A 26,817-nucleotide genomic window follows, 5' to 3' on the forward strand; every position below is an offset into this window, starting at 1 on the left:
AAAATCCTGTCATTATAACAACTTTTAAAATACATGAGTAATCATTAATATCTGCCCCTATTTTTGTGTCTTTGTACCCCCATTATTTTAGACTTTGTCCAGATTTCTTATGCTAAGATGTTGACAGGTATGCTTCCCATCCCCTCTAATAGACTAGCCTCCCCTGTTAATGACTTTGGATCGTTCCATTTCAGGACTGCTATGTTCCAGAAACTAGGTAGTATAATGGATTTCTGTAGTGAAACTAAACTTAAGGAGTACATGATAAAGAGGGCCACACCATAAGATGTGTAGACAGGTATGTACTATAACAAGGAAAACAAAATTAAAGGTGTTTTTAAGCATACATGCTTCCAGGCTGACCCAAGGAGTTTTGGTTTCCATACACTGATCAACGGATTGCTGTTAGACGAGTGTTCACACAAAGTCATCTAGACTGGATATTTCAAATCTGCCTACTACACTAGGGACAGATACAATTTTGTCAGTTTTCTTTACTTTTCTATTTCAAATCAACCGACTGGCTAGTTTATGGATTTTTTTAGGGGGTGCGGTTAGTCTAATACTTAAGGTCTTTACCTCACAGACTCGAGGTACTGGATTTAATTTTGATCTCACAGTAAATATATGTTGTGGGTGTGAGGTTAAAAGCAAATTGCTATTGGGGAAACAATGCGGTCGCTATCTCCGCATTTAGTTGGCTCCAGCCTTGGTTAGTGGGATGACCATTTATCCACCTGGATACTGGTTCAGTTGTTCAATTGCTAGCTGAAAAAAGGAGAGCGAGTGATAGAACTCTTGGCAATACCGTTTGTTAGAAGGAAGGGAGGGGACACTTTGGCGTTAATTAACACTGATGTGTAAGGTTAAGTTATACAATAGCTAGGTTACTGTGATGAAGGAGGCAGGAAGACTATATGCCTTTATTACCTTCTCATAATTACTGCTACTGAATCAAATCAAATGGCTTTCTAAAATATGCCCCTAGTGCAGACTCAGATTTAGTATTTATAGTTTTTAGAAAGTGATTAGGACTCTAAGATGATTGACATGTGACCTGTATTTCATAAAATCTGGCTGAGATGGGTTGGTGTTTTTGTGAAGAATAGGTTATAAGCATTCTGCCAAACTAATGGCATGCAGTTTTTGCCTGTTTGTTTATAATACTAATGAGGTGTTTAGCTATGCACCTGGGTAGTGTCATTACCTTGTTTTGGAAGGATAGTGATGAGTGAGGTTTATAGAGAATGTGTAGCATCCTCTCTGGTCTGCATACTTTGAAACAGGCCAGTTAACAAATGAGTTATTTACTTCCTCTTGAGATTGTAAATCTCATTGTTAATACCATCTGGGTCCAGTGTTTCTTTTAGGTGATTGTACAATGGCCTTTTGGACCTCTTGTTTACTAGTAGGGGCTATTAGTTGGGTGGTTTGCCTGTTCTCAGCTGATGAATGTTGGAACTCTTAAGGACCTTGTGATGATATTGTTTTCTATTCAACTAACATCAGAACTGTAGAAATGCTATGTTACTGTCATCTGGGTTCATAAGGGAAGTGTGTTCTTTGGTAATGATCTTATTAGTCACTCCAATGTGCTCTGTTTGTTTTATATGTTTCCAGTTACTAGACATACAGTCCTGGAGACCACTGAGGAGCCTAGCTCCAGTTCCCAGTTGTCTTGCACTGTTTGGTTAAGTGACCTATACAGAGTCACACAGTAGGCAAATGCAGTGCACTGGAATCAAACTATATATTACGGGAAACACCTTGTTAATAAATCATAGACTTTATCCTGTGTGCTAACTGCAGACTGCTTTAGCTTGTTTGCCATAACTTTCCCAATTCTTCTGCTCAAGACCAATAACAGAGTGACTGACTTTTTTATAAAACATTTCTCATTCTTTTAATAGGACAACTAGCTCCCACCTAATTAATTCACATGGAAAGGTACTTTACATTCCTCATTTCTCTTCTCTGACCACTGTCCTTATCATTACTACCAGCGCTTCTTGTTAAAACAGGTAAGTGTAGGAACACCGGGCATTCTTGCTTTGATCTCCTAATTAAATCAAAATGTTTAGACATAAAAACATTTACTACTACTGATGATACTGGATTTCTCTATGGTGTACCTACCCATTTTCAGTCCTGGTATCAACCCTAGCCCTTCACGACACTCTTCAGGCATAGCCGCTCCAGTGAGTCAAACTCTTCCTCTATATTGAACGGTACCACAGTTACCCACAGTACCACAGTTACCCACCTTTCCTTCCTTTCACTCCACTTGTCTCTGAAACAGTTTTTCTACTGAATAAGTGCCTGCTGTATGGACTTCAGTAATGTAACGTCTTCAAATACCCACTTGTATGTATACCCTTGCCAATCACCGAGTCATTTCCTCCTTACTAGCTTATGAAAAGGTAGTCTGCATTGGCTGTGACATCTGCTATTGTAATTGTTGCTGAGTGCAAAAAAAAAAAAAACACTCTTTTTAAATAAGGCTGTTGCAAAGGGATTCCCCACTCCCCAACTTGCAATGACCTCTGTGTAAATTATATCCTGAAAAATACGCCAGGTACCACCACAGCTCTTCAATTTATAGTCATTTATTCACAACAGAAGTTAAAACAGTTAGCGCTTTTGGGTTACTTCCAAACCCTTCTTCAGACATATCCAATACCATTACTTTGCCATTTAAATATGAAAAAAAAGGCGCCAAAAAAACTTGTATTACAATTCTTTAGCCATATCAAGATTTGCCACTAGATGGTAGCATCTACTTACTTAGTGTTTCTAGTATCTTGACTTTGTGAAATGTATACATAAATTAGTAATTAAATCCCATAATATAAAAAAAATTACTATGTAATAAAATATAATACATTTTTTTAAATATTTATATAATCATTTAATTTAAAAACTGTGCACATTTCAAGAAACAGTTTCATAACTTCATGATTAAGATATAAATACTATTGTCTGCTTAAAAGGTGCTAAAAGATGTTAATGAAAGCAATATACTTGCAATACAGCAAATTCAGTATATAATAAAAATGTATGAAGAAAAGTGTTTGTTCACTCCAGTATACATGTAATAATTATTTCTTAAATATGCATATTCAGTGCTTTAGGGGTCTATCCTTTAAGAAAGGTTTAATAGAGCCTCTTTCATTTAAGCCCCTGCCTCTGTCAGATTGCATCCTGATTATCCATTTTGTTTCTTGTTGCTCTGTGCGGTTTTTTATATTTCCCAATCTTTTGCTTTTGTTAACCAACTCTGTTGCCATGAACTTAAATTTGTGGCTCAAATCATGGTCTAATGTGTGTTTGGCCAAAGCATTAGTCTCATCTTCACGGCTGATGGCATAGATATGTTCCCTTACCCTTTCTCTTAGGGTTCGATTAGTCTTACCTATATAATACCTAGTACATTTCACACAGCTGGCTAGGTATATCAAGTCTCTAGATTTGCAGTGTGCATAGTACCTGAACGTATATGTCCTACCATTCTCTGGATGTATAAAACTATTGGAGCCTGACATGTATGAGCACTGGTTACAGTTCCTTCAAGGAAAAGTTCCTTGTCTATCTGATGTTATTCTGTTCCCTTTGGTCTCGTCATAGCATAGTAGCCTTTTTAAGGACTTGCTATTGCTGTAACTATACCTTGGTCGATGGCCAACAATGGTGCATATCTCTTTGTTAGTAGTCAGAATAGCCCAGTTCTAGTAATGACTTTATTCACATCTGTATTGTTATTTGAATATGGTATATTCAATCTTATTTGTGTATTGGTGACTTGTCTGTCTACTTGAGTCAATGTTATAGTATGTGAGTTGTTGTTTCTAAAATATGGTCTTCCCTCTTCTATCAACCATAGCTGAGTCCTTCAATACCTCTGTTTCATGTGTGGAATATCCTCTCATAACAAATTCATTTCTCAGATGTTCTAAAGTTTGTTCACATTTGGCATCATCACTAGTCAAATTAGATATCCTCCTTCCTTGGTTTATAACTATATTCTGATATACATGTCTGGGGTGCATGCTTGTGCGATGGAGAAGGCTATTTTTCTGCAACTCTTTCTGTATAACGTAGTTGTAAATTTTCCATTCTCCTTACTAATAAACACATCCAGAAATTCAATCTCTGTTTTGGACCATTTCCCTTCAAATTTTAAGAAGTTGGTTATTTGGTTGATGTATTCAATAAATACACATAAATCAGCTTCATTGCTCTCCCATAGGAAGAAGACATCATCCACAAACCTTTTGTAGTACCTGATGTTATTGCCATATTCTGTATCTATGATATGTGTCTTCTCCCATTGGGCCATAACCAGATTGGCGTAAGAGTTCACACAAGGCGTTTCCATTGCTACTCCTTTTGTATGTATTACTTGTCATTGTACATGAAAACATTATTCTCTAAAATCATTTCTAGCAATAACATACATCTCATCATAATTGCACTTGTGACATCCCTTGCACATAATAATTGCCTTAGATACTCAAGGCCTCCATCATTAGGTATCATTGTAAACAGAGACTTGACATCTAGAGTCACAAGCCAGATGTCAGATAAGTCAGTTATATCATGTATACACTCTGATAATTCGCCCCCAAACTGCTTTTGGATTTACTGATTTCTGTGTAAATTATATTAAGTAAGTTGATGTTGGATCAAATCATCTTGTATAGGGTGTATCATCATATAACTACAGGATTCAGAATCTCTTTGAAGTTCATTCAGGTGGATTTTACACTTCTTATGTTTGTGATTATGACATGGATTCTGCAAGGAATCCATGTAACTCAGTTGCTTTCCCCTCCATTTACTGTTTTATTGTCCAAAATTTATTTATCCAGCTTGGATCTGGTCACCCTTCTCAGCTTTTTTGTCCAGCTCCTCCACTTTCTGTTCTACTGGTCGTACTCTCTGATTCCTACAGAAGTTTGCTCGAATTCCCTGATTGCTTCTACTCTCTATATGATCTCCATCATCCTCTTCCTTTTACATATAACCACTGGCCCACCAGCACTTTGAACCTTCTCCTTTTGAACTGGATTAATACTACTTAAATTATTCAAAAAAGACCACTTACCTTTTAACAACTGCAGCATGGACTTAGTACAGCTCCATGCTACAGAAAGATAGGAAAGAGCTGCTATGTATAAACGTAGTAGCACTTTGCCTAGAGATAGACAATTTTTCTTTGGTGCTTAAATCTGGAGTACCTTTTTTTTCCACATCAGTTGTATCTGGCAGGGTGCTAACTGATTTTGCTCCCTGACTCCTGTAGAAGTTCTCCTAAAATTTTCAGAAAGCTTCCACTGCCCCTGCACTCTCCATCATCCGCTTTGTGCATCTTTTTTAGATAGCATTTGTTAACCATGTGGGCTAATCGGTGGACCCTTTCAGTCACATCAAAGGCTAAGGCAGTGATGTGCATTAATAGAGCAAAGAAATTGAAGCCTTACTCATTCTCTTAACCAATCTTTCTTATCCTCACTGAGCCAATCTAGTTTATTTTGTACCTTTTTTTTCTCTTCCACTCTCCATCATACACTTTAAAGTTAGTTTATGCATGATCTTACTGGTTTCTTTCTCTCATCAAGATTTCGATTTCCCCATAGGAACAAAGAAATATTCTAGTCAGCTCCCTTTTTTTGATTTCTTACTTAAGTAATACCGCTGTTCTCCTTTCCTCAGTACTCTCTGAATATCATTCTGCCCACTCTCTTCCAAATGCCTTGTCAGTGCGACTCTTTTGCTTTCATTTTTAATCTTATTTACTAAATGTCTATCCTTTTTATCTTCTTGAGCAAAAAGTGAAGTCTGTTGCTCTCGCCCCTTTTTAGATTCACACCTTTCTTTATCTATTCTTCCATACATTTCTGCACACACATGGGATCATCACATTTCAGCATATGGCTGATCCTTAACCACCAATGTTTACTTTCCATCAGTCACTCTGGCACTACTTACCATTTATTTCTACTATTCATTCTCCTTCTTCTCTCTCACTCTTGCTCTGTTTAAAAAAATAAAAATCACGTAGTCCCCCTCTTTTGCTCCCTCTACGAGATATCCACATATATATTCCCTGCCAGAGTTTCTCCTTCTCTAGCTCCCTCCTCCCTATGGGATGATCTGCTTGCTACCTGATGTATGTCAAGTCATTATTAAGAAGTCACCTCTTGAAAATATCCTTCTCACATTGAATTGCTAGTGCATTTTCCTTTTTATTGGATTCATAATTACATCACCATTTCATATCTTCAGGACCCCCCCCCTCTTTCCCCTGTTCTTTATTGTTGTCATTATTCCTTACTGGGATAGGGAGAACAGTTAACTTCATTATTAGACATGCTTGAACACAGGTACTTTACAGTTAAATACACTGCAAATAAAACAGTAAAAACAAACAGTGATATAATAACATGCATATAATGAACAGCAAAATTTAGGATAAACAGCTTAAAAGTAAATAAAAAGGGAACCTTGTTAACCAAATGGGGTCTGAGACAATGAAGTACATTACTAGAGCAAATAAATTAAAGCATTTCAAGTTTAATTAACAAGTACATGTTTTAAGTTTGGTTAATGGGTATTCAGAAACAATACGTTTCAGTATGGTGATAAACTGGACAATATATTAAGTATTTAGAAGTCATCTCCATGCCTGCAATCTGTTTTTACATAATCAAAATGGTTTAAGACTCTAGCTTGGCACAGAAACTAATTTACTTGATTTGATGAATATGTCTGAGGAAAATGTATCAAGGTGATGTTGTCAGATCCATCTTCCTGAACTTGGGGACCTTAAACACAGTGAACCATGCTATTCTCCATCAGTGCCCAGCCAATAGTGGTCTGACAGTCCAATAGTTGTTTAGCTACAGGAGCCATTTAGTTAAATAGAGTGACCTAGTCTTGATTTCTCAAATGGTATATCTTAGTGTCATCCAAGGATCACCACTTGGATCCCTTCTGCTCACCATTTATATCAATAACATGCTGTCTTCATGTGACAAAGTTAATCTAATACAACACAGTGGTGACTCCACAATATTCTCTGCTCCTCACACCATTTCAAAAGGTGTGAAAATGAAGCATGAAATTTCATTTGAAATAAGTAGATATCAGAAGCCTTGCAAAATAAGGGTAAGTGTAGATACATGAGAGAAAATGCTTTACAGTAGCATTCATAAACATAATTTAGAAACAGAGCATGTACATAGCTTACATGGGAATATACAGTGTGGATCATTCATTAAAAATATACATGGGCTTGTATAAAGCATATATATATATATATATATATATATATATATATAGAGAGAGAGAGAGAGGGAGAGATAGCATTGCAAAATATACTGTAATATTACCTGCAATTTCTAGCAATTAAAATAAACAAATGAAGAAGCAGATTAACTGGGGAAATATTAGAAAGGGGAGATATGGTTGATAATGTAATACAGTATTATATGTTAGTGGTAGAGAAATTATGAGAGATTGAGACTGAGGACGCTCAAAGAACTGGAATCCACAGAGACCACTGAGTGCAGAAGGACAGAACCGAAAGAGGTTCAAACAGGTTTGATTTTCAGTATTTCTTCACATGTTCTAACTGAGGCACAGATGACATTACTGAATAAAGGCCTGAACTTTATACCGGCCAAGAAAGCTGTCCTTACAAATGTCTTGAAAGATTTGAAACTCTTTGGCAGAAACTTGACTTTACGTGCTGTTCCCCTCATCTGTTCAGTCTGATAGATGTATCTTTAAGAAGCCAAGTGTGTATATTCCCCCTAATAATGCTACTATTGACACTTTCATTGAAGTCTGTGAGAGATAAGAGAAGTTTTGGTCTCTGACATTTATTCTAACGAGTTTTTTAATCTATCTAGTGTTGAATACACAGCCTTAAATGATTTAAAAGCCCTTGGTCCAATAGAGATTCGACCTGCTGACAAGGGAGGGGCATTGTGGTTCTTTATAAAGATTTATATTTTAAACAAATGTATGTTTTATTGAACGACACAAGAACGTACCAATGTGTAGCACTGACTGTGGTGAAGGGTATTATAGACAAAAATATATTTTCTGGTCTTTGATCTATTGATTACAGGCATGATAATTGAGCCACTGTTTGAGTATTTTTCAGTTAACCACCCTGTTATTCCTATGGTATATGGTTTACCTAAGGTACATAAATGTCTTTGTACCCGACCAATGCACCCGATAGTATCTAGCAGAGGACTGGCTACTGAACCCCTGTCTATATATGTCGAAAAGAATTTACACCCTGTACTGGATGGCTGTGACAGTGTTCTTAAAGATTCCAAAGCTTTTTTAGAAACACTCAGTTTGAAATGAGCTTCAGTACATACTGATTGTTTTTTTGTAATGTTAGATATAGAATCACTGTTCACAGTCATTCCGAACCAATGGGGGATTGATAATGTGAGAGAAGTACTGAATGCTGCAGGAGTTGCTTCTGGTAAATGTAATTTGATTCGTACCTTATTGGATATTGTTCTGACAAATAATATCTTTATTTTTGGTAGTGATTACAACATCCAGAAGGTTGGCGTGGCTATGGGCACAGCTTGTGCCAATAGCTACGCCAACCTGTCATTAGTGCATTGGGAATGTTCCCTTGTTCTGTCCAATGAACTATATAGTGAACACATAGTTTGGTATACTAGGTTTGTGGATATTTTTTTATTGTGGCAGGGCACTGAAGTTGAGTTGAACACATTTATTTGTTATTTAAATGGGACTAAAAACTTCCTTAGATTTACGTTTAAATATTCTACACATGAAATTGATTTTTTGGATGAGAGGGTGAGTAAAGATTACTTGAATAATATTAAGACTAGTCTCTATAGGAAGCCATTTGGGAAAAATGACTTCCTGCACAACACAAGTATGCACCCACACTATACCAAATGCAATGAAATAAAAGGGCAAGTATTTAGAGTAATGAGGCTATTTAATGATGATGTGGAGTTATATGGAGCACTTCAGAAACTAAAGTCTGACTTTTTGGAGAGAGGCTATGATGGTCAGATGATTGATAGATATATTAATGAAGCATGGAAGACAAGGAGTAACCGCTGTAAACCATATTATACAGATAGAGTTGTTCCAAATTCTACCAATGATGTAGAAGCCAGTTATATAAGTCTACCCAGTAATGTAGCTGATAACAAACTGAAGATGCCCTTGACATTTGCCAGTAATATTAGTACTGTATGTGATGTCATCAATAGGAACTGGGGTATCCTTTCTAGTGCTGAAGGTGTAATGGATGTAATTGAAGCTAAACCGAATTTTACGTTTCATAATAATAGAACATTGAAGAGCCGTTTATGCTATAGGTCTGATCTATCTAGTACCTGGTGTAAACCTGACAAGATAAGCACTTATGCATGTAGAAGTTGCACAGCCTGTATACATGTTCAGATAGGCAGAAGGTTTACACATCCACACATGGGCTTTAGTTTTAACAGTGCCCATTATGCAGATTGTAATACATCTAATGTTGTTTATTTTGCATATTGTGTCATATGTTTTTCTTTCTACATTGGCAAAACTAACAGGTGGTTCAAGGATAGGATATTGGAACATTACAGAGACATTAGAAATGGTAAAGAGAGTAGAGCCCTTGCCATGCATAATAAAAATGAAGGGTCCAATCACATATTTAAATTTCTAGTTTTAGAAATTCTATTTGATAATAGAAGAGGGAGGGATTTGGTGAATGACACCGAGGCTGCAGAACAGAAACGGATAATGTTGTTCAGTAGGGTTACCACCTGTCCCACTTTACAAGGGACAGTCCCTCTTTGCGCAGTTGTGTCCTGACGAAAAATTTAAAAATGGCAAATGTCCTGAGATTTTAGGACAAAATTATTTCCTATATTTTATGTAATAGTTGCATAAAACAGTTATTCTGTATCTAAAATACCTAAATGTTATAAGAAACAGAATAAGCAACTAGAATGCTACAAGAATAAGCATTTATTTAGGCAAAAAAGTTAGGTTCTATCCTTTGTACTGACCGTGGGTATGTGTCGGCCTGTAAAATCTGATGTTTGCCCCAAAAATGTCCCACTTTGGCCATTTGAAAAGGTGGCAACCCTATTGTTCAGTGCTGATAACCCCCCCGGCCTGAATAACAAGGTGACCTTGAAACCGTTTTTAAAAGTTCGGCCACTAAAACATTAAATAAGCCATCAGCTGTTATTCTATGCTCATAAAAGCTCAGTCACTAAAACATTAAATAAGCCATCAGCTGTTATTCTATGCTCATTTGATAAGTGTTTATATATATATATATATATATATATATATATATATATATATATATATATATATATATATATATTTATATTTAAGGTATTCCACAAAATATGACTACACCCCCATGAGTATGGCTTAGAGGTTATTTGATGTTTTTTATATATATATATGTATAAACATAGGTAGACATGAAGTAGTTCTATTGCACACATAATGGTTGATCCTAATAGATTTGTATGCTCTCAGGCTTTTTGTGTGACATTTTTATATGTTGATTGTTTTTAATAATTTTTAACAACTTTATATGCAAAGCTTTGCACATTTTTTATACATAACATTGTGATGATTTTATGTTTTTTTACTGCAGTTAATATGCTTAATGGAATGTTACTGTTTTCTTAAGGAATGTTAATTGTCCTTAATTGATTCCACTATAAATTGTGTAAGGTATATTCACTTGTTATCTGATGAAGGGGTTAGATCCCTGAAAATGCTTACTATGTCAATAAATTACATTCCTGTGGTACAGCTGGTGTTTCTTCTTTTGCTGGATATTACAAAATTTGCACACCGACTGTTTCATTAGTTGGAGAGAGATTTTTGCTTTGTGTATTTACAAAAGTGAAAATAGTTGGGCTATCTGGGCTGCTATAATTAGTGTTTGGTTTGGATAGATAAGGAGCAAGAGGGGTGAAACTATGACAGTGGGAGGACAGTGAGACAGTGGTTAATCTAATTAGAGAGAGGAAAAGATTGAGTCTTGTCAGTTATAACCTGTGATTGATATGATTTATGTAAATAAGGTTTTTTGCATTTCACATTTATCTCACACACTCACAATTACTCAGAAAGATGCTGCTCCTTGTTAAAAATATTGTCTTACTTTGGCTGACTCTTTGCAGCTTATTTTTGATTTATTCCTATAATGTTCCTTTAAATGTTCGGTTAGTTCATTGAAGCAAGAAATTCCTCTGCCAGCCAGACAGGCATGTGGAGACAACAATATTTGCTGTAACTATAATTATTAGTAGGATAGACATAGAAATGAACTTAGATTACTGAATTTTCAAGGGGAAGCACCATTGTACACCTACCAGTTCTTTAAAAGTCAAAATCAGAGATTTGGTAGACTGAGAACAACTATTATATATATATATATATATATATATATATATATATATATATATATATATATATTCACTTTGAATCATCAAATGTTCAGAACATTGACGTTCTGATCATCAAGACCAGAACATTAATGTTCAGAACATCGAAGGTTTAAAGTAGAAGTGCCAGGTAAGTGAAATTGTAGAATTTTGGTTGTGTATGCAGGGCAGCAAGGTGCCCTGCATGTTGTGTGTGTGCCATCTGAGTGTTGGCATTGTAGGTAGGGTACAGGAAATCTCCCGTTTACTGCTACCACATATAGCGGTAAATGGGAGATTTCCCTTACCCCACTGTAGTGTGATCTCGGAGTTAGAATATTAAAGTAAGGGGGGTGTGGGGGGGTGCAGCCCCTCACATGGGGGGTGCAGAGGGGTGAAGCCCCCCTGCATAAAATAGTTTTTGTAAGTTTTTTGGTTTTTATGTGGTTAATTTTGAACCTTCGATGTTCTGAGCATCGATGTTCTGGTCTCGATGATCAGAACGTCAATGTTCTGAACATTCTCTGATTCAAAGTGAATCCATACATTCAGGTCTGTTAAGTTACAATACCCAAAGTGTTAGTAATCCAGAAGCTATGCAATATAGTTGGTATTTAGGTCAGCCCTCATTGATAGAATCTTGCAGTCTTGACTAGTATGTTATGTATTACTTCCTTTGTCATTCTCTGCAAAACTGCTTTCTGTCTTTCTAACATCCTTTTCTTAAATACTGGTAAAATATCTGTGTTTCTTCTGCATTACCTTGAAGTGGTTGGAGTGTCTTCCTCTGTCTTAGAGTGTCTTGCCCCCTGCCATGAGTTTTCTCTTCATCTCTTTTGCAAAGCAGTGGAATGAGATTAACTCTGCATCTTCTGGAGCATCTTCTGGAGCATAAAATGTAAATGCTCCCCAGTGTGAAGGTTCATTTTGAAGCCAGCTAGATATAACCATTTAAATCTGAAATTCCCTGTCTTGCACAGCTTTATTGCAAAATGAATGACTGTTCCCTTTGCCTTGTTTAATTGAAAAAAGATTGTGATAACATCACATTCTTGTTTCTGTCACCTTTATGTCTTTTCTGGGAGTCTACAACTTTGACAAAATACTATATTTTCCTTAAGTTCATAGGTGTGGAAGTGAATCAAAAGGGATCTAAGAAACTTTGTCTGGAGTGACTGTGGGAGAAACACTATAAACTCACTCAGTTCCTATCCCTTCTTTGAGCAGACCAGTCCATTCCACCAACACATACTTTATGAACTCTAGAAAATTCATTCCATCAGTCTTTTTAAGAATACCTGTGTAAGTTTCTAGATTTGCTTCTATCTTCTTTTTTTTTACATAAAATATTTTAATTGAAATATTAAAAAATATTTCTTAATGTTAAATAGAAATAGATTCATAAATGTTAATCCACTCAATCATATAGAAGAAAATACTCAAAACATACCAAATGTAAGAACTACAAAATTATTTACAAGGGTGAGCAAGAAAATAAATACTTTAGATTTTATAGATTAAAAATCTGAATCAAACAATATTACAATCAGTTTTTCAAGTATCTCAGTGACTTTCATCCAAGCATTATAATAGGAAGTAATTCTTATAGTTCTTGATTTAATTGTAGCTATTTCCATTTGAGAAACATTAAGAGTGATGTTCTTGAATTCTATAAAAGTACGAGAAATCTTGCTGTTCCAGTTAGTAGTAATAGTTTCACAAGCAATGGCTAATATTATCCAAAGTAATGAATATTTACATTTTTGGAACACACACTCAGGAATAGGGGCATTAAACAAATAGAAATCCAGCACCCCGAGCAGTAGTAGCTTAAAGTACTTTTATTAAACCAGACCGGTTTCAGCAATCAGCTTTCTTCAGTGGTTTTGATAACTACACAACCATAGGCCATGTTTATTAGTATTTTAAATTAGGCAGTATGTCATCATTTCCTGTGTTCATGAAACAATCACCAAAACATGTAAATATATATAAATGAACTTGAAAGGTACAAAAATCAATTAGTATATAGAAAGTATACCAAAAATATTGATATTAAAATGTATATCAAGATTGAAATAGTGCTACAATAAATTTGTAATATAACAACAATCCTGTAGTTCAGTATAACAAGTAGAAAAAAATGGTATTGTAAAATATAAATGGATTACAGTTATTAGGTGCAATAACCCCTCACAATTTGTCATTAAGGCCAGGTGGAAATAAACCACCTAGTTTTACAATCCATTTTGTTTCTTTTTGGTTAAGCAATTTGTGCCATCCAGTTTTAAAATTTCTATTGCCAGAAATCTTATCAATACTGATAAAAGAAAACTGGGCCGTTTTATGTATCAAAGAATGTTTATAGAAAGCATTGGTGGACCTGGCATTCCTTATATCACCCAAATGTTCAGAAATACGAATTCTAAACTGTCTGGATGTTTGTCCAATGTAAAATGCCCTGCATGTACATGTGGTCAAATAAATCACCCAATCTGTGCTACAATTTGCAAAAAAATTTATATTATATACCTTGCCTGTGTTCTTGCTTGTGAATTCCTTTGTGGTAAATACATATTTGCAAAAAGAGCAATGACCACAAGGGTGATTGCCAATACGTTTGTCTCCCAACAAGGTTGTCTGAGTAATAGAGACATCCAATGGTGTAGTTCTTTTGTAATAAGAAAAGTGTGACCTCAGGCTTTTACCTTTATGGTATGAAAACAGACATCTATTGTCCAACCAGTTTGCCAGATGTGTGTTTGTTGTTAATATATTCCAATGATTATTAATAATGTCCATCAATTGATAGGTGTTCCTACCAAAGGTGGTTACTAACTTGGGTGTCTGTGCAGAAGAACTAGCAACTTTGGATTTATAACCCAACAAAGTGTCCCTTGATACATTTTTGGTCATTTGGACTGCAGGGTGAACATCCAATTTATTATAACCTTTCTGTAAGAATCTATTCAAGAGATCATTTTGACAATTCTCAAGGTCCATATCAGATGAACATATTCTTTTAATCCTGATGAATTGTGATTTAGGAATGTTTTTTATAATATGCCTGAGATGTAAGCTAGAGGCATGTAATAAACTATTGTATTGTGGGTATTTTCTGTGCACAGTGGTACATAGAGTATTGTCTGTTTCCCTACACAGATGAACATCCAAAAAATCAATCTGCTGCAGATTATGATTAACCAAAAATTATATGCCCCATTTGTTACTGTTAAGATATTCAACAAATTCCATAAGGTACTCTGTGCCCCCTTTCCAAACAAGCCAACAATCGTCCAGAAAACATCTCCAAATGTCGATTTCTGGCATATATAAGTTGTGTAATTCACTATATATAATCTGATCTTCAACATATCCCATAAAGAGATCAGCATATATTGGTGCGAAAGAGGCACCCATCGCCGTACCCTGGATTTGCCAGTAACATTGGTTTTGAAAATAGAACACATTCTTGGTTAGAACGTGTTCCGCCATGCAGATTAATAGGGTGCTAATTCCTGGACTATAAATGTTGATCTTCTGTAGCCAATATTCCAGTGCCATTAGACCCGCCCAATGTGGTATGCTAGTATACAGTGATGTAACATCTAAAGTGCACATAAGCCAATCTGGTTCAAGTTGGGATTCAGAAACAATCTGAAGGAACTCTGTGGTGTCTTGTAATCTGGCCCGTACATGTGGTAACAAAGGTTTTAAATATTGTGTCAGAAAGACCGATAGTGGTTCAGTAAGTGAACCCATACCTGCAACAATAGGCCTGCCTGATGGTGTATTTTGGGACTTGTGAATCTTAGGCAATAAATATAAATATTGCTTCACTGGATCTTGATTGGTTAAATGAAATCTAGTTTTAGTACTAATGATACCTTCCTCAACTGCAAGCTGTAAAAAATCATCAATTTGTTTTTTAAATTTAGGGATAGGGTCAATAGGCATATGTAAATAATGCTGAGTGTTTGACACCTGTCTCATTCCCTCAGCCCAGTAATAACTGGAATTCATGACCACAATGGGCCCACCCTTGTCAGCAGGAGGAATGGTAATGTCAGTATTGTTTTTAAGATTCATAAGAGCCTGTTGTTCCTCAACATTTAGGTTATTTCTAAGAGTGTTCCCTGAACCCAACTGATGGTGTAAATCCTTAATAACAGCATTCTGGAATATGGCTACATGTTTGTCCATTGGAAGACAAAACTTTGATGGTAAAAATCTAAATTCAGTGGAACTTTGAGTGGATTCCTGTTGATCAAAAAACAGTTTAAGGTTTAGTCTTCTACAAAAATCCATGACATCTGATACAAAGATACTTTCATCAACTAAAAACATAAAAACATTAGAACAACTCTTTATGTCCATTGTCAAATGAATGCAGATTGCTCCAACGTGCATAATATCTCTGATTATGTATTAACACCTATTGAAGAACTTTTGTTAAATAAAGGCCTTGGTTTTATCCCTGTTTTTTTTTGTTGATGAAAGTATCTTTGTATTAGATGTCATGCAGTCCAAATGACCCAAAATGTATCAAGGGACACTTTGTTGGGTAATAAATCCAAAGTTGCTAGTACTTCTGCACAGACACCCAGGTTAGTAACCACCTTTGGTAGGAACACCAATCAATTGATGGACATTATTAATAATCATTGGAATATATTAACAACAAACACACATCTGGCAAACTGGTTGGACAATAGATGTCTGTTTTCATACTGTAAAGGTAAAAGCCTGAGGTCACACTTTTCTTATTACAAAAGAACTACACCATTGGATGTCTCTATTACTCAGACAACCTTGTTGGGAGACAAACTTATTGGCAATCACCCTTGTGGTCATTGCTCTTTTTGCAAATATGTATTTACCACAAAGGAATTCACAAGCAAGAACACAGGCAATGTATATAATATAAAATGTTTTGCAAATTGTAGCACAGATTGGGTGATTTATTTGGCCACATGTACATGCAGGGCATTTTACATTGGACAAACATCCAGACAGTTTAGAATTCGTATTTCTGAACATTTGGGTGATATAAGGAATGCCAGGTCCACCAATACTTTGTACAAACATTCTTTGATACATAAAACGGCCCATTTTTCTTTTATCAGTATTGATAAGATTTCTGGCAATAGAAATTTTAAAACTGGATGGCACAAATTGCTTAACCAAAAAGAAACAAAAAGGATTGTAAAACTAGGTGGTTTATTTCCACCTGGCCTTAATGACAAATTGTGAGGGGGTTATTGCACCTAATAACTGTAATCCATTTATATTTTACAATACCATTTTTTTCTACTAGTTATAATACTGAACTACAGGATTGTTGTTATATTACAAATTTATTGTAGCACTATTTCAATCTTGATATACATTTTAATATCAATATTTTTGGTATACTTTCTATATACTAATTGATTTTTGTACCTTTCAAGTTCATTTATATATATTTACATGTTTTGGTGATTGTTTCATGAACACAGGAAATGATGTCATACTGCCTAGTTTAAAATACTAATAAACATGGACTATGGTTGTGTAGTTATCAAAACCACTGAAGAAAGCTGATTGCTGAAACCAGTCTGGTTTAATAAAAGTACTTTAAGCTACTACTGCTCAGGGTGCTGGATTTCTTTTCTTTTGTACCGGTTTGGTTTATCCCGTGCAACAACCGTACTTGCTAGCCTGTTCTTTCTTTACGGGCATTAAACAAAATCAGTGATTTGGTCAACTGAAAATTATCATTGAAAATAGCTTGCAAAAAAAATTAATTGTTCCCCAAAAGGATTTAAGTAAGTTACATTTGTAAAACATCTATTTCCAGTTAGCTATCACCTTAGCTTGCATCTCCAACATCCTATTTAGCGATTAAATATTAGTTACATTTTATATGGTGTAAAACAGATTCGATAAATATATTTCCATGAGAATAATTTCCTTGTAAAGATAAGAAAGTTCACATTGAAGAAATTAAGAAAATTTTTTTGCCATCTTCAAAAGGAGGGTGATTATTAATAGTTTTATAATAATTCCAATATTTTTTTTTTAAATAAGATTTTGTATTCTTAATTCATTTATATATTTTAGAAAGGTAGCCTTTCCCTTGAACTGTTTGATTGTTCATAATAATAAAATATTCTATAAGTTTAGGAATGTTTTGCCTGGTTAATGTATACATTAAGTTGACTTTAATTATAATGTAGTACCTTATTTCTTGTAATACCAACCACAGTTCATCATCTATATTAAATTTGTTCATACATTGTTTCATATTAAGAATCTTTCCAGAGTCCATCAATTGGTGCCAAAAGATTTTTTCCCTCTGAGACTATTCATATTGTTAATATTAAAAGTGTCCAAATTATTTGGTGTGTAAGCAATTGGGAATAATAGAAAAGAACAACCTTTGATATCAGGATTTTTATTTAAAAAGGTTTTAAAAGAGGATAATGTCTTAGATAATGGTTTAGAAAGAATATATTTATTTATGTTACCTAGAGTAAAATCTCTCACCATCCAATATAGTCTATTAGGCAGAATATTTGTATACTGAGACATTGATGGGAGATTTGTTTGTAACCATATTTGTTCTTGAATTTGTTTCCATCTTGCCAAATATGAAGAATTTAACCATAAATATAATGTTTTGACAATAGATGATAAAACATATATATATATATATATATATATATATATATATATATATATATATATATATATGTCAGGAATGTTAATTACTCTTGCCTTCCAATCTTTTAAATGGTTATCTAATGCAATTCTTGTTTTTTGGGGTACCATAAAAATTTAGCATAAGATTTTTAAACTGGCGTATATATATCTTGGAGGGAGGTAATGAGATAGCTTGAATATAATATAATATAATATTGTTGGGAAAATAATCATTTTAATTAAGAAATATCTATTCTCCATTGTAAAAAAGAACTTATTCAATTTCCCACTGAGAAGTTTAATTTTGTTTGAGATATTATTAATGTTAACATTTAACATTTCATCTAGTTCATTAGTTAATATGATCCCTAAATAATTAATTGTGTCTGTAGCTATAGATTTAGCAAACTGTTTATTTAATTCTTATTAGAATTTATAAGAAGTTTCTTAATTTTATTTTCATTGAATTTAAGTCCAGAAATTTTCTGGACATAATCTATAACATCCAATAATATTTGTAATGAATTATTATGATCACTCAATGTCAATAAAATGTCATCAGCAAATAGTTGAATCTTCGAAACTAAAGTGTCTGTGAAATGAATGGCTTTAATGTTTGGGTTCATCCTAATGCAGTTAGCAAATGGCTCAATGACTAAAGCAAATAACAGAGGAGATAAATGGCAACCCTGTTTAGTACCCTTAGTAATGTTAATTGAAGTAGATATGCTTGATCCAATCTTAATATAAGCTAAAGAATTTTCATATCGGTGTTTAACTGAGTAAACGCATGTAAAAATCCATATTCATCCAGTGCCTGAAATAGGTAATCCCAGCAAACTGAATCAAAAGTGCTACTTATATGTAAACTTACTATAGTCTTTTTATCTTCTTTAAAGTTGATGTAATCAATTAATGTAAGAATTATTTTAATGTTATTATATGTGTTTCTTCTTTTATAAATCCAGTCTGGTCTTCATCAATTAATAAAGGGATCAAATGTTTAATTCTACTAGCATATAGGGCCATAAACATTTTAGAATCAATGTTTAAAATAGATATTGGTCTATATGAAGAGCATTCCTTTGGATCATTAGCTGATTTTAAAATTGGATGTATTAAAGTATATTTCCAAGAAGGAAGGATATTATTATTTTCTTTAACTAACTTATATACTTTTAACAGTAAATTTAAAGCTCCTCTAGTTAATAATTTGTACATTTCCAGAACAATGTTCTCAATTTCAGGAGCATTATTTAATTTTAATTTAGTAATTTGTGATTTAATATCAGATATTGTAATTGGTTTATCAATTAACTTTATATGTTCTTCTGTTAGTTTATTCTTGATAAAGTTTTTAAAGAAGGATTTTATTACATTTTTGGTTGATTTTCTGTAATGTTGGAATTAATTAAGGCAAAATGCTTTCTAAAAGTCTCTAAAATACCTTTTAAGTCATAAACTTTTTTCTTAGTACCAGGGAAATATAATTATTTAATCTGATTAGAGTTTATAATCTTCTTTGTTTTATTTGCTATTTGTCTTTGATTTATGGGGTTCATTTCAATGGGCATGTTGGTGAAGGGAACAGAGGGGATTAGGAAGTGATGGGTAGGTATGGTGTTAAGGAAAGGAATGCAGAAGGTCAGATGGTAGTGGATTTTTCAAAAAGGATGGGCATGACTGTAGTGAATACATATTTTAACAAGAGGGAGGAGCATAGGGTGACATACAAGAGTGGAGGGAGATGCACACAGTTGGATTATATCCTATGCAGGAGGGCCAGTTTGAAGGAGATTGGAGACTGTAAAGTGGTGACGGGGGAATGTGTAGTTAGGCAGCATAGAATGGTGGTCTGCAGAATGACATTGGTGATTAAGAAGAAGAGGAGGAGTGTGAGGGCAACACCAAGGATCAAATGGTGAAAATTGAAAAAGGGGGATTGTGAGATGGAGTTCAGGGAAGAGTTAAGACAGGCACTGGGTGGCAATGAAGTGTTACCAAATAGCTGGGTAACTACAGCAGAGCTAGTAAGGCAGACTGCTAGAAAGGTGCTTGGTGTGACATCTGGACAGAGGAAGGAGGACAAGGAAACCTGGTGGTGGAATGAGGAATTGCAGCAGAATATACGGAGAAAGAGGTTGGCAAAGAAGAAGTGGGATTGTCAGAGAGATGAAGAAAGTAGACAGGAGTATAAGGAGATGAGGTGCATGGTAAAGAGAGAGGTGGTAAAGGCTAAGGATAAGGCGTATAGAGAGTTGTATGAAAGGTTGGACACTAAAGAGGGAGAAAAGGACATGTACTGATTGGCCAGACAGTGGGACCGAGCTAGGAAAGATGTGCAGCAGGTAAGGGTGATAAAGGATAATGAGGGAAACATACTCTCTAGTGAGGAGAATGTGTTGAATAGATGGAAGGAGTACTTTGAGGGGCTGATGAGTGAAGAGAATGAGAGAGAGAGAGAAGGATGGATGATGTAGGGATAGTGAATCAGGAAGTGCAATGGATTAGCAAGGCAGAAGTAAGGATAGCTATGAAGAGGATGAAGAAAGGAAAGGCTGTTGGTCCAGATGACATACCTGTGGAAGCTTGGAGGTGTTTAGGAGAAATGGCAGTGGAATTTTTAACCAGATTGTTTAATAAAATCTTGGAAAGTGAGAGGATGCCTGAGGAGTGGAGAAAAAGTGTTTTGGTACCAATTGTTAAGAATAACGGTGATGTGCAGAGCTGTAGTAACTACAAAGGGATAAAACTGATCAGTCACAGCATGAAATTATGGGAAAGAGTAGTGGAAGCTAGGTTAAGAAGGGAGGTGATGATTAGTGACCAGCAGTATGGTTTCATGCCAGGAAAGAGCACTACAGATGCGATGTTTGCTTTGCGAGTGTTGATGGAGAAGTACAGCGAAGGTCAGAAGGAATTGCATTGTGTCTTTGTAGACTTGGAGAAAGCATATGACAGGGTGCCTAGAGAGGAGTTGTGGTATTGTATGAGGAAGTCAGGAGTGGCAGAGAAGTATGTAAGAGTGGTATAGGATATGTACAAGGGTAGTGTGACAGCGGTGAGATCTGCAGTGGGAGTGACAGATGCATTTAAGGTGGAGGTGGAATCAGCTCTGAGCCCTTTATTATTTGCACTGGTGATGGACAGGTTGACAGACGAGATCAGACAGGAGTCCCCGTGGACTATGATGTTTGCAGATGACATTGTGATATGTAGTGAGAGTAGAGAACGGGTTGAGGAGACCCTGGAGAGGTGGAGATATGCTCTAGAGAGGAGAGGAATGAAGGTCAGCTGGACTAAGATGGAATATATGTGTGTGAATGAAAGGGAGGATAGAGGAATGGTGAGGATGCAGGGAGTAGAGTTGGTGAAGGTGGATGAGTTTAAATACTTGGGATCAACAGTTCAGAGTAATGGCGAGTGTGGAAGAGAGGTGAAGAAGAGAGTACAGGCAGGGTGGAGTGGGTGGAGAAGAGTGTCAGGAGTGATTTGTGACAGACGAGTACCAGTAAGAGTGAAAGGGAAGGTCTACAAAAGGGTAGTGAGACCAGCTATGTTATATGAGTTAGAGACAGTGGCACTGACAAAAAGGCAGGAGTCAGAGCTGGATGTGGCAGAGTTAAAGATGTTAAGATTTGCACTGGGTGTGACGAGGGTCGATAAGATTGGGAATAAGTATATTAGAGGGTCAGCCCAGGTTGGACCATTTGGAGACAAAGCCAAAGAGGTGAGATTGCGTTGGTTTGGACATGTGCTGAGGAGGGATGCTGGGTATATTGGGAAAAGGATACTAAGGATGAAGCTGCCAGGTAAAAAGAAAAGAGGAAGGCCTAAGATAAGGTTTATGGATGTGGTTAGAGAGGACATGCAGGTGGTTCATGTGACAGAGCAAGATGCAGAGGACAGGAAGAAATGGAAACAGGTGATCTGCTGTGGTGACCCCTAACTGGGAAAAGCTGAAAGAAGAAGAAGAAGAAGATAGAATAAGAAATTGATTTATTTTTTCTAAGTTAATCATAGTTTTGTGGTGTAGTATCTTTTAATATTTTTTGTTTATCTCATCATGTTCCTTTGCAAATTATTGTTTACTTTTTGCATATTAGGTTTTAGATTATCCAGTTTTGTTTGTAAATCTTCATGTTCCTTATCCCACTGTTTTTTTCTTAGTTATAAACCAAGCTAGGCTTTTTCCATATAGACAAGATTTCAAGGAATCCCACACAAATATTTCTGATGTATCAACAGTAAGATTAATATTCAAAAAAAGTTTGAATTTCCTTAGCATAAAATTCCTTAAAGTCTTTTAAATTCATTATATAAGCTGGGATTCTTGTAATGTTTATACATTGTTTGTGATTCATTACTAAATCAAATGTGATTGCATTATGTTCAGATAAGGGGCATGCAACTACCTTAGTTCTATCAAGTTTTGAAGAAATGTTTCTAGAAATATATGCCCTATCTGTTCTTGATTGCATACTATGATGATGAGAATAATGTGTAAAAATAGTGAGCTGGGGTCAGAAAAATCATGTACATCCTCAATATTAAAAGTATTAATAAAGTCTGATAACACTTTTGATGTGGCTGATTTCCTACATGTATTCTTTGCATTAGTATAATCATCAGATAAAATAAAATTGAAATCTTCTGCAAGTATTACACTCTCCTTAGACTTGTACAATATCTTCAAAATGATGCTTGACCACTTTAATCCCTAGTCCAGGAATAAATTACAAATTGATTAATGTAAAAAGCTTACCATTTATATTCAAGGATACTAAACATAACATGCCAGAATTATAATGGTAAGTGTTCATAACCTTGGGCATTAAAGCAGAGTTTCTCCATAAAATTGCTAACCCTTTTTATTTATTTGTTTATGATGAGAACTTACTAAAACAGAATAGTTGTTGGAGTTAAGTCTGTCTATATCTTTTTGTAATAAATGTGTTTCTTAAAGGAAAACAATTTGAGCATTGAATAATTTCAGATATTTAAATCAGCTTTCCCTTATAAAACTGATATTTAGACCATTAACATTAATGGAGATACATTTTTTACATATATTGTCTTTAGCAGTGTAGATAGACATATTTATCTACTATTATTTTCAGAAAATGAAATAATGAATATCTTAAAGGAAGAAAAAGGTTTATACCTATCTTCCAATATACTATAAATAGCAATCTTAGATACCTATAGTACATATCAAGAAACATTAAGCATAAAATTAAATAACAAATGAAACTCATCCTGAGGTATAAAACCCCAGAAATGAATAGTTACCTTTCAAATGTACCTTCTAACTCAGTCACGAAACCTGTTCTTCGCTCAAACTATCTAAGATATTAACTATGTACAGAATATAGTAAACTAGTTTTGATTAATGTTTGAATTATAATTATAACATAAAGACATAAGCTTTAGATACTAAATAACAATTGTACTAAAAGTTATTATGAGATTTAATAGTTATTCTCAAATCTAGTAAAATTACTATATAAAAATTATCCAGGTTTTTAACTGCACAATTAAATAAAAAAAAGGAAAATTTATTATATTTGCATTTAACAACAGCATAGCAAATTTGATTATATAGGATTTATCTAAAAACTTTTGTTAGGAATGATTAAATAAACTTATCTGCAAAAACCAGATATACCATAAAGAAAAGAAAGAGGAGAAAAAAGTATTTTGATCATAAAATGAATCAATAAGAAGCTTATAGGATGTATCCTTTAAAGCGCCCTTGTGGATTTCAAAAATAAAGCATCTTAGAAGGAAGGAAATATTAATTAAGTAATAACAAGAAAATTAAATCTTAATTCATACTAAAAATCAAAAACAGCATAATTTTGATATTATGCATATAAATCAATGCAATATAATTCATGTCAAAATTATAATTGCTAAATAAAAATGGATTCATAAGTTATTACTATTATTAAGTGTTTTTCATTATGAATAAAATTCAGAAATTAAGACTGTATTAAGGTTAAATATATGAGTTGTGGCATAAATAATAAATTTACTTGTTATAAAGTCCTGTGTTAGTACATTTCATCAAATTAAATATAAGCCCCTTTCTAATCATTTTGAACTGATAATATATATATTTGAGCTTAATTATAGATGTATTTAACACCATTTTATATTTCTTGGTCAAAGAAAAGAAGTACAGAAACATATAATCATATTGCTTGCCTCAAATTAAAATATCAAGGGTAAACGTTACTGTCCATAAGGAATAATGAGAGAAAAGAAAAAAATAGGAATTCAACAGCTTCTGCTGAGTAATCTGAAAGTTTTGATTCAAATCACAAAGGAAGACAAGCCTAGAAGTCTTTTAGATATATGTTGATTAGATTTCTGTTTCAGCAGTCACAGACTTATTTTAGACCTCTACTGAGCTCAAAACTCCCTATGCAGTGTCACCTATAGGTTCATAGTTTCATAGGTGTTTACTAGGCTAACGACCACAAGGTCCTTTTTAAATCTAGCCATGCATCCCAAATCTCTGACAAGTTCTGATACCATCAATAAGTGTAAGCATGGGCCTAGAATGTGAACCATTTACAGGTTACCTTTGTCCATTAGAGACATAGATGCCAAACCAGGGATGACTTTCCAGTTTCCAATCCAATTGTCCAAGTTGCACTTGAATTGAGTTAGGGAGGAACTCTGCTTCACATGGATGGGGAGCCTGTTCCATAGACGGGGTAGTCTCTGGGATACATACCTATCTCCAGCAGGACCTATTTATATTACAGGCAAGGTTTAAGTCTTTAGAATGGATAATTCTGGTGCTGTTTGTTTTGTGGATATGCAGGAGGTACATCAGAGTGGGGTCTGAGAATGCCCTGTATGCCAGGCATAGATCTCCACTCAAAAGCCTGTAGGAGATATAATACAGGGATAGGGACTTGAGGTGGTCTGCATAGGATATTTTACTTATGCCCTGTATTCTTTTAGTGAGGAACCTCTATGGATGTTCCAATTGGTTAGGTACATACCAAAGGGGGCATTGTACTCAATGACAGGTCTGATGAATGCCAAATACAGTGCAAAAATTACTTCCTTGGACTTAGATCCCATAGCTTTGTTTATAAGTTGCACAATATAGAATGATTTCCTCACCACTGTAAACATGTGATGGTCAAAGGCTAGATTACTGTGTCACTAAGTCCCTGACTACTGGGTCAGCTCTAAGGGGTGTGTTGTCAATATGATAGTTACCATTGATGGATGACTTCCCAAAGGATACTATTATGTATTTCTTGGCATTTAGATTTAGTTCATGGCTCCGACACCAGTTGTGTTCTTGTCACAGTGATAACCTTATTTCAAAGTGGACGGATAACTTATTTTATATTTTGAGCATGTGATCCATTTATGTGAATCCGTTCAAAGTGTCATAGCAGTTTGATCTTCTTCTTTGTAGAAACTAGTATAATAAAAGGAAATACTTTTAAATAATATAAAAGAAGCAAAAGAGAGTACAAAAGTTTTATTTGCCCTTCAATTTCTTCTTTTTCTTGGTTTCAACAGTTTTCTAGTCATTCTTCTCAGCCTGTCCCTTCATTGAACCGGAGCACCAATCCATGCCTTCAGATTGTTCTAAAATGTTGCTAGATGTTAAAAAAGAAATAGCTGAGACTAATGTATCAAATGTCTTAGTTCCATCAGGAAGAAAAACTTTAAGTCTGGCTGGAAATAACAAATATATTTTGATTTGCTTCTGTTTTAACTGCTTTAGTACAGGGATATATTTTTTCATTCTTGAAATAACTGTCAAGGAATAATCATTGTCAAATCTTATTAGGTAGTCCTTAAATTTGACAGGAGAGTTTGAACAAGCTATCTTTAAAACAAGTTCTTTGTCCTGGGAAGAGAAAAACTTATTATTATAGATCTTGGTTTGTGATTTGGTTTGGTAGATGACGGGAGCACCTAAAGACCATGTGTTCTTTCAATTCCAAAAGAAAGAGATTCTGGTAAATTCAGGATGCCAGAAATCCAGGATATAAGGAAATTAACCAGGTTATCTCCTTCTGTTTTCTCAGGTAGTCCATAAATGCAGAGGTTGCTTCTTTTAGATCTGTTGTCAAGATCATCGGTTTTATGTAACAAAGAAGTGTTTTGTTTTAACAGAATATTCAAGTGCTGTTCTTCTTCAGATACCCTTTCCTCTATATCATTTAATGATTCTTCAGTGCTGGCAATCTGAGTTTTCTGATGTAAGACAATCTCCTCTAGTTGTTCTATCTGCTTTTTACACTCATCTTTGAAGGTCTCCAACTTATCACCCATTTTGTCTATCTTTATGATAAATCATATATGCTGCTGAGTAAGGATTGTAACTCTTTCTTGAAAGACAAGTCTTGTGGGTTGTTTTTAGAATTGCTCATATTAAAGAGCTGTCAGAGTCCTTATTGCTTGTAATTGACAGCAACTTGATAAAATACCAGTTGAAAAACAAAATATAAACTTCAATGATACTTAGTAAATTAATTCCACAAAAAGAAAGTCTGAAATCTTAAATAGTGGAAAATTCCTGTCAAAAATATGTTTAAGATAGGAGAGCTAAGAAAGAGTGCTGTTAGCCTGACAGCATCTTGGCCACACACCCATGATTCTATCTTCTGTATCAACAATTTTAGACTGTAAA

The sequence above is a fragment of the Protopterus annectens genome, chromosome 1.part1 (assembly GCF_019279795.1).
Source record: "Protopterus annectens isolate FY-2018-M chromosome 1.part1, PAN1.0, whole genome shotgun sequence".
Classification (NCBI taxonomy): domain Eukaryota; kingdom Metazoa; phylum Chordata; order Ceratodontiformes; family Protopteridae; genus Protopterus; species Protopterus annectens.